This window comes from Mustela lutreola, chromosome 2, assembly GCF_030435805.1.
Source record: "Mustela lutreola isolate mMusLut2 chromosome 2, mMusLut2.pri, whole genome shotgun sequence".
NCBI lineage: Eukaryota > Metazoa > Chordata > Mammalia > Carnivora > Mustelidae > Mustela > Mustela lutreola.
This window is the reverse complement of record NC_081291.1, coordinates 51926986-51937553: the sequence shown is the minus strand read 5'-3', so window position 1 is coordinate 51937553 and position 10568 is coordinate 51926986.

Genomic DNA, 10568 nt, shown 5'->3' with positions numbered 1-10568 from the left:
AGCGAGAAACTAGGCCTAGGCGATACAGATGAGCAAATGTGCTCTTGTCCCTACCTCAAGTTGTTCCCACACTAGTCAGGGAGTCGGAAAATAATCTGCAATTTACTGTGGGAAGGTTGAAGTCCACATGGGAGAAGGGAAGAGAAGGTTCCCTGAGGAAGTGACCTGTGAACTGAGCCATAAAGATGACAAGTACAGCCAACATTCTTAAATGTGCAGCACTTGTGTTAAGAGAACTGCCCCTTCCCCATTCCATGTAGCTCTTAGTGGGGCTGTCATACTAGGATGGATACATGACCCCAGCTTGCCCAGTCACAGTACACTATTTTTTAGCCATGATAATTGGTCCAAAAAGTGGACATGTATTATGTGACTTAGGCTGGGTCAATCAGAGGCCTTCCATAAGCTTACTGTAGTGATGCTGACAGAGGAGGGTTTTTCTTTTGGATCAAAAGCCTGAGAATGTAATCATAATTAGACTACCTGCTGACCCACTCTCTTGCCATGTGGAAGAACCTGCCTCAGAACAAAGCCAACTCAGAAGAGCCGAGCCAGGAGACGGAAAAGGAGGCAAAGTCCTCGTGATGTAGCTGGAGCCTCATCCTCCACTGGACCTTCCAGTTATATCAGCCCACAAGTGCTGCTTTTGGCTTAATCTGGTTCCCTTTGGAGTTTCATCATTTGTCAACTAAAAAAAGGCTGACTGATGAAAGTGGACTTCGGCCAAAAGAAGGCTGGAGTGGAGTTGTGAGAGAAGACAGCAGAGGCCCTGCCTCCCACTAGGTGCAGAACCTAGTCATTGCAGTTCTCCAGTAACTCATACCTTCTCAGAAAAAACACCTACACCTAATTTCATTAGTGAATTAATGAAATTAAGTGCTTAGTAAGTGTTAGCTCTGTACCAGGTGCCATTCTAAACTCCTCAGTTTAACAAATCTCAGCTACCCCATGTGGTAGATACTAATAACATCCCATTCACAGATGAGGAAACTGACTCTTAGGTGATTACATACCTTGCTTGGTCAAACAATTGATAAGTGGCTGAGCCAAGATTCCAACTTAGTCTATTTCCTTTGCAGACAGAGCCCCTTCATTATGCAACTCATCGGGGACCCACTCCCTTGCAGTCTATATATGAAGGGTACTCCTACGTTTGGGCACTGTACAACCTGTGCAGCCATACATCACCACTCTGTTTGCAGACCCCTTGCTTTTGACTAGCCATTCACTTCCATGTTCATTATTAAGCCAGACCACAAGTAAGGTAGGCATCATTGGTAGCAAGTTCCAGGAGCAGAGACAGTTCTGTGGAGGAGGTAGGATGAGAGTTGAGATCCCCAAAGTAGGTAGAATTGTGAGGGGGGAAGGCAGGTATTATAAACAGAAGGACGAACCCTACAGGCACCTGGGTGTCTCCGTCAGTTAAGGGTCTGACTCTTGATCTCAGCTCAGTTCTTGGTCACAGGGTCGTAAGTTCCAGCCCCATGTTGGGCTCCATGCTGGGGGCAGAGCCTACTTTAAAAAAGAGGCAGGTTGGGGGAGGTTGTTGGGGGGAGGAGCAAGATGGTGGAGGAGTAGGAGACCTAAATATCATCCAGTCCCAGGAGTTCAGCTTGATAGTCATCAAACCATTCTGAACACCTACAAACCAACAGGAGATCAAAGAGAAGAGCAGCAATTTTAGGAACAGAAAAGCGACCACCTTCTGGAAGGTAGGGTGTGCGGAGAAGCGAATCTGAGGAGATACACAGGAAGATAGACCTAGGGGGAGAGGCCAGCTCCCAGCAAGCGGTAGAGCAGTGGAATGCAAAATCAGAACTTTTAGAAGTCTGCTCCACTGAGGGACGTCACTCTAGAGACTAAGCGGGGGGTGGAGACCTCACAGGGACAGTGTGATCTCAGGACCCACGGGGTCACACAAAGACCCAGGGTGCGTAAGTGTGGCAGAATCCCCAGGTAACAGAGTAGGGAAGCTGGCTGCAGAGATGGAGCCGAGGAGGGGGGCTCTCAGGTCGGGGTTACCTTAAACCATGATCTGAGGCACAGTCAGGCCACTGTTCTTGGAGCAGCGACCCCACAAGTGGCAGATCTGGGGAGACTCCCCTTCCTCCTCCAGGAGAAGCAGCACAGGAGTGCAGTGCAGGTCCCTGCAAACGGGGCAGTGCGCCAGAGATAGAAATGCTTGGTCACAGGCTGAGTGAGCTCAGAGCACAGCGGGAGACCAGGGAGACAGGAGGGATTGACTGCTTTTCTCTAAGGGTGCACTGAGGAGTGGGGCCCCAAGCTCTCAGCTGCTCTGGGCCGGAGATTGGGAGGCCGCCATCTTCATTCCCATCCTCCAAAGCTGTACGGAAAGCATCCAAGGAACAAAAGCTCTGAGAGCGAACCAGAGCACATTACTTAGCCTGCTGCCCTGGCAAGGGCAGTGCAATCCACCTTGTGCAAAGGCATTTGAAAATCACAGGCAACAGGCTCCTCCCCCAGAAGATCAGCAAGAACATCCTTGTTCTTGAACAACCAAGACCAAGTTCACCGATCAATGAGAACTGCAAAACTTCAGAGCTACAGGAATACAGCACATAGAATTGATGGCTTTTTTCCCAAGATTCTTTAGTCTTTCAAAGTTAAATTTTTTAAATTTTTTTTCTTATTCTATTTTTAAAATTTTTCCTCTTTCCTATTTTAATGTTTTTGAACATTTTATCAATACCTTTTTAAAAAATCTTTTTAAAATTTTCATTGTTATAGTCATATTCTATCCCTTGATTGTATTTAATCTTATTTTTTGTACACATATGGGTTTTTCTTTCTTTAAAATTTTGGGATACAGTTTCTTGTAACATCAAAATATACCCTAAATCTAGTGCACGGCTTTTTTCTAGTCTCCAGCCTGATCACATTCTTTGCTCTTTTTTTTTTTTCCTTTTCCAACCAACTTCTTATCTTATCAATTCCTTTTTTAGAATCTTTTTAAATTTTCAACTTTATAGTCATATTCCATCCCTTCATCATGTTTACCCTTATTTTTTGTATATATATATGTTTTTCTTTCTTTAAACATTTTGGAGGCAGTTTCTTCTAGCGGACCAAAAATATACCGAAAATCAAGAGTGTGCTTTGTTCTATTCACCAGTCATTCATATATATATATATCCCCCCACCGTTTCTTCTCCTCCCCAGTTTTGGGTCTCTTCTGATTTGGTTAGTGCATGTTTTTCTGGGGCTGTTGCTACCCTTTCAGTATCTTGTTCTCTCATTCATCTATTCTTATCTGGATAAAATGACAAGGCAGAAAAACTCACCTCACCTCAAAAAAAAAAAGAACAAGAGGCAGTATTGGCAGCTAGGGACCTAATCAATATGGACATTAGTAATATGTTTGGACTAGAGTCCAGCATGGAAGATACTAGAGAATCCCTTTCTGGAGAAATAAAATCCCTTTCTGGAGAAATAAAACAACTAAAATCTAACCAAGTTGAAATAAAAATGCTATTAATGATGTGCAATAAAAAAATGGAGGCTCTTACTGCTAGAATAAAGGAAGCAGAAGAGAGAAATAGTGATCTAGAAGACCAAATGATGGAGAATAAAGAAGCTGAGCAAAAGAGAGACAACTATTGGACCACAAGGGGAGAATTTGAGAGATAAGTGATAACATAAGATGAAACAATATTAGAATACTTGGGATCCCAAATGAAGAAAGAGAGAGGGGGGCAGAAAGCATATTGGAGCAAATTATAGCAGAGAATTCCCCTAATTCAGCTAAGGGAAGAAGCATCAAAATCCAGGAGGTACAGGGAACCCCCTTCAAAATCAGTAAGAATAGGTCCACACCCTGTCATCTAATAGTAAAACTTAACAATTCTCAGTGACAAAGAGAAAATCCTAAAAGCAGCTCAGGACAAGAGGTCTGTAACATACAACAGTAGAAAAATTAGATTGGCAGCAAACCTATCCACAGAAGGGCCAGAAGGGACTGGCATGATATATTCAGAGCACTAAATGAGAAAAATATGCAGCCAAGAATACTATATCCAGCTAGGCTGTCATTGAAAATAGAAGGAGCAATAAAAAGCTTCCAGGAAAAACAAAAACTAAAAGAATTTGCAAACACCAAACCAGCCCTACAGGAAATATTGAAAGGTGTCTTCTGAACAAAGAGAGAGCCTAAAAGTAACAGAAAGGAACCAAGACAATATACAGGAAGAGTCACTTTACAGGCAATACAATGGCACTAAATTAATATCTTTCAGTAGTTACCCTAAATGTACATGGGCTAAATGCTCCAATCAAAAGATATAGGGTATCAGAATGGATCAAAAAACAAGACACATTGATATGCTGTCTGCACGAAACTCATTTTAGACCCAAAGACACCTCCAGATTTAAAGTGAGGGGAAGGAAAATAATTTACCACACTAATGGACATCAAAAGAAAGCTGGGGTGGCAATCCTTATATCAGATCAATTAGATTTTAAGCCAAAGACTATAATAAGAGATGAGGAAGGACACTATATCATATTTAAAGGGTCTTTCCAAAAAGAAGAGCTAACAATTTTAAATATCTATGCCCCTAACATGGAAGCAGCCAATTATATAAACCAATTAATAACAATCAAAATCAATGAAACACATCGACAATAATATAATAATAGTAGAGGACTTTAACACCCCGCTTACTGAAATGGACAGATCTTCTAAGCAAAAGATCAACAAGGAAATAAAGGCTTTAAGTGACACACTGGACCAGATGGACATCACAGATATATTTAGAATATTCCATCCCAAAGCAACAGAATACACATTCTTCTCTACTGCACATGGAACATTCTCCAGAATAGATCACATCCTGGGTCATAAATCAGGTCTCAACTGGTACCAAAAGACTGCATATGCAGGTTCCTCAAAAGGTTGAAAATAGAGCTACCCTAGGACCCAGCATTTGCTATGCAACATTCGACACTATAACATTCAGATGTAGTAATCTGAAGGGACACATGCACCCGAACATTTGTAGCAGCAATGTCCGCAATAGCCAAACTATGGAAAGAGCCTAGATGTCCATCAAAGATGAATGGATAAAGAAGATGTGGTATATATATACAATGGAATACTATGTAGACATCAAGAAAAATGAAATCCTGCCATTTGCAAAGACATGGATAGAACTAGAGGGTATTTTGCTAAGTGAAATAAGTCAATCAGAGAAAGATAATTATCATATGATCTCTCTGATATGAGGAATTTGAGAAGTAGGGTGGGGGGTTGTAGGGGGTAGGGAAGGAAAAAATGAAACAGGATGGGACAGGGGAGGGAGACAAACCATAAGAAACTCTTAATCTCGTGAAACAAACTGAGGGTTGCTAGGGGGTGAAGGGGAAGGCATAGGGTGGCTGGGTTATGGACATTGGGGAGGGTATGTGCTAGTGCTGTTGTGAATTGTGAGTGTTGTGAATTGTGTAAGACTGATGATTCACAGACCTGTACTCCTGAAGCAAATAATACATTATATATTAATCTTTTTTAAAAAGTTTTTTTTTTTTTTTAAAGGGTGGGGGAAGAACCCTTGAAGTCTGCGTGGACCTGATTCATTAGGGGAAAGACTTTCAAGGATCAGTTGTGAGAACACTAGTTACTCTCTATTGCACACCTGCTTATCTGCCTAGTACTGTGCTGGACTCTGTACTCCCATGTTTTATTTGATGTTCACCACACACCTCTGAGGTGAATAGGAATATTCCTACCCTGTAGAACAGGACATGAAGCTCAGAAGTGCAATGGCTTCTGAGACTATACAAAGTTGATGCAGGAACAGCTGAGACAGCACCATGGCTGAGTCTTTTTTTATGCCACATCTGTGTCTTCTGGAGCCAGAGGAGGCCTCCTTTATGTGGTTTGGAGGAAGCTGGGTTCCCTATGAGGAGGGGAGATAGTAGTTTCAGTACCTCAAGCTTAAAATTTTAATGTGAAACAATCCTGACACCTTATCACTAGTTGGGTGAAAAAGCTTTTTGTCTGCAATGTCTTCTGCCTGGCAACTTCCTTTCCACAACCTCCCTGAAGTTCTTCTGACCCTATAAACTGTTGGTAAATCATTCTGTGCCCCAGGTCCCTGCAGACTATGTACAGGCCCCGAGGGGCATCCACCATCCTTATTTCTCCAGTCTCCCAAATGTCTTACAACTGACTTTCAGAAACACCAGTGTGCATGAGAACAGGGAGAATTGAGTGAAGGTTAAACCCTGATGTCAGGATTGTAATCCAGTATAGGTCTCTAGCCCCTCTCAGCTCCTGAACATTCCAGGGGTGGGGGCTTGGGAGAATTGACTTGTTGGATGCTGGGTCCCAGTTAACTCCTGTTAAGAAGGAAATTATGGATGGAACTTTGTGGCAATGTGGTCAGAGAATAAATTCCCTTCCTACTATGGAGCTCAGAACTTAATGGAGCGAACCAAACACAAAGGGACCATATAACTCACTCGTTCACATACTAATTGACCATTTCTTCTCTTCACTCACCTCCTTTGTTTTTTTATTCCATCGACTTGTCTCCCTTCCTCATTCAGACTTTTGTTTTCTCATTCAGTGACCCTGTTGCCATGGCTGAGAGCTCTGTACATGACTAAGTCTCCAGAGACGGGGAGACAGCTGGAAAGACAAAACACAAGGCGCTAACAGCAATAAGAGAAGAATGTACATAGTCTGCAGGGACCTGGTGCACAGAATGATTTACCAACAGTTTATAGGGTCAGAAGAGCTTCAGGGAGGTTGTGGAAAGGAAGTTGCCAGGCAGAAGACATTGCAGACAAAAGGAACAGTGAGGTACAGAGGTGTGAACAGCTGGCCTGCTTAGAGAGAGGTGAGAACATCACTGTGACTGGAGACCTAGGTGTGTGGAGGGGGAGGGGAAGGATAAGAGATGAAGCTGGAAAGTAGGTTGAGACCAGGCTGGCTGTGAATGGCAGGTTAAGGAGCATGGACTCTATTCTCAAGGTCAGTGGTTCTCCCAAGTGTGGTCCTTGGAGGATGGGGGTACCTGGCTGGCTCAGACGGTAGACCATTTGACTCTTGATCTCAAGGTGGTGAGTTTGAGCCTGACATTGGATGTAGAGATTACTTATAAATAAAATCTTAAAAAAAAAAAAAGTGTGGTCCTTGGGCCAGTAGCAACAGCATCACCTAGCACCTTACAAAAGATGCAAATTCTCGGGTCCTAGACCTACTGAATCAGGAACTCTGGTCCAGGCTCCAGCCATCTCTGTGTTAACATGCTCTCCAGATGATTCCTAATGCATATTAAAATTTGAGAATCACTTTTCTACATAGTAGGGATTCAGGGGTAGAGTGCAAGCAGAGGAGTGCCATAATAGCACTCTGAATTGAAAAGCACATTGATAGCAACATGGAAACCAGACTGATTTGGGAGGGTGAGAATGAAACAGGGCAGACTGGACTCATGTGCAAAAGAATACATTTGAGACGGTGGATGCTGCAGAAACTGGTAGATGTCCTCCAAAATCCGTTCTCCCTGGATAATTAATAGAACCCCTGGTTTTTACTGGGACATATGCCTCAAAGACTAAATATCCCACCTTCTCCTGCACTTACGTGTGGTCATGTGATGAAGTTTTGGCCAGTATGGAGTGAGTGGAGGAAATGTGTGTAACTATGAGGTCATGAGTCTCAAAGTGTATGCCTTCTGTGTTCCCATTTCCCTGGCTGGGATGAGACATGGTGGCAAGCCATCCTGAAACATTGTGGTCAGAGATAACCCCATGGGAACAATGAGCAACAAGGTAAGAAGAAGCCAAGATACCTCCTATCTTATAGTCATCATGCTAGCCTCAGACTACTTATGATGGCCAGATTGGTATACACTTCCATTTTTTTAAAAATCACAACTATTTTGAGTTTCTATTAGAGAAACCAAACATATATTTTAGCTGCTACAGTGAACCAAGTACTCTTTTCAAAGTATACCTGCTTCCTTCCCTTCTTTCCTCCCTTCCTTTTTCTCTCTTCCTTCTTTCCTTCCCCCCTCCCTCCTTTCTCTCTCTCTCTCTCCCTTTCTTCTTTCCTTCCTTCCTTTTCTTTTTTCCTTCCTCCCTCCCTCTTCCTTCCTCAAAAGAATTTGAGAAAGCTTATAATTGAGGATGTGTACAGTGAGTTTCATGAAATACAAATATAAAATTAAGCCCATCAGGTTTAATGGAGCTGTTGTCATTAAACAACAGATGTAGCTCTAACTTCCTGGAAGCCAAGACAAAAATGGAGATAAGATGAATCCGTCTCAGAACATTTGATATCAAAGGAAAGGGCATTTTCCAGTTTTCCTGACAAAAATTCCAGTAATTTCTCATGCTGGAAAAATTTATCCACTAAAGTCATATATTGATAATATTCTCCACACATTTGACAAGTAGAAATTGAGTTTCATTTGGTGATTTCTTTTCTTTTTTTTTTTTTCCTTAAGATTTTATTTATTATTTGACAGAGAGAGGGACAGCAAGAGAGGGAACACAAGCAGGGAGAGCGGGAGAGGGAAAAGCAGCCTTCCAACTGAGCAGGGATCCTGATCCGGGGCTGGATCTCAGGACCCTGGGATCAGGACCTGAGCAGAAGGCTGACTGAGCCACCCAGGCGCCCCTCACATGGCGATTTCTTATCACAACTTTTTTTTTTTTTAAGATTTTATTTATTTGACCGAGAGAAAGATCACAAGTAGGCAGAGAGAGAGAGGGAAGCAGGCTCCCTGCTGAGCAGAGAGCCCGAAGTGGGGCTTGATCCTAGGACCCTGAGATCATGACCTGAGCCGAAGGCAGAAGCTTTAACCCACTGAGCCACCCAGGTGCCCCTCTTATCACAACTTTTGATGAAAGCTCAGGTTACACTGTTACAACACAACCCTGGGAGGGTACTTCTGCAAGGGACCAAACAGGGTGGCACCAAGCATTTTACATGAATTCTCCCATTTGTTCCTTTCAACAGCTCTGTATCAGAGCAGGCAAGGCCATTACCTTGTTTTACAGATGAGGAAACTAGCATACAGAAAGGGGAAGTGCCAGATCAGATAGCTGGTGGGGAGCCAGTTTTGTAAGCCAGTGTTTTAGACTCCAGAGGCCCTATTCTAAGTGTCCCCCTCTGGGCCTGCCAGCACTACCACATACAAAATTATAGGTTGATTATCAGAGAAAAGCACAAGAATCATTGCCCCAGAATATGCCTGTTAGCCAAGAGAAATCAGTGAGATCTGGTAAATACTGGAGGGACCTCTGAGTCTCCTGAGATGGGCTCCTCCTGATTGGTTGAGAAGTAGTGGTAGGCACCATAAGGGCAAAAAGGAAACCCCCAAATTTGGAGCTTGACTGGAACATGTGGGGCTTCAAGAATGGAAGAAAAAATAACATTAAAGGCAGCTGTCCCAGGGCAGCTGATGTCTATAAAAGGAGAAGAAACCTCCTCTCTTCTGTCTCATTTCTTACTGAGCATCTATTATGAAAAACCAGATACATGCTGGAAACCCATGTATGGCTGAAAGTCACTTTCTGTCTCATTCTCAAAATAACCCTACAAAGTAGGTATGCTTATCAGCATGATTATGCCATGTTATAGATGAAGAAACTGAGGCTCAGAACAGTGAAATAGCTGGTAAGGCTGGTAAAGGTTAGAGACAGAGTTTAAACTCCGTCTGTGTGACTCCAAAACTTCCTTTAATGCACCATCACGGTTTCAGTAGTAAGAGAGAAAAGAGTTGATGGGTATGACATTTAAATCCATTCTATTTCTTTGTTGTTTTTTATTATTTATTATTTTTTCAGACTTTTTTAAAAAGATTTTTATTTATTTATTTGACAGACAGAGATCACAAGCAGGCAGAGAGGCATGCAGAGAGAGAAGGAGGGGAAGCAGGCTCCCCTGCTTTGGGGCTCAATCCCAGGACCCTGGGATCATGACCTGAGCCGAAGGCAGAGGCTTTAACCCACTGAGCCACCCAGGCGCCCCGTGTTGTTATTTTTTAAGTAAAATTTTAAAAATTGAACACTAAGCTGGTACACGCCCAACTGTCTTTTAGCATAGTTTTTTTGAAGTGACTTTTTGACCAGAAAGTTTGAACATATTCAACAAAATTTGGAGAATACAGACCTATAGAGAGAAATAGAAGAAACAAAACAAAATCGAGTAATTTTTGGACCATTATTATAATTTAAGGTGTTCCTTTCTGCTCTTTGCTATGAATAATGTGTGGTTCACATTTTACACTAAAGTTACCAAACTGTGTACCTGCTTAATATTACAAGCATCTTTATCCTTTTATTAAGTTACATTGTCATCAGTTTATGAACTGTTAATTAAGTATTACATCTCATAGGTGTACCTTGTGTTTTTAACCGTTCCCTTTGTGATTCCTTCTAAATTTTGCTGTTAGAAAAATATTTCTTCAAATATCTTGGAGCATATATCTTTGTCTTAATTTAGTACTATTTCCCTTAAGTTAGTTCCCAGAAGAGGAATGTCTGGGTCAAAAGGCCTGGACAATCAATTAAGCATCTGCCTTTAGCTCAGGTCA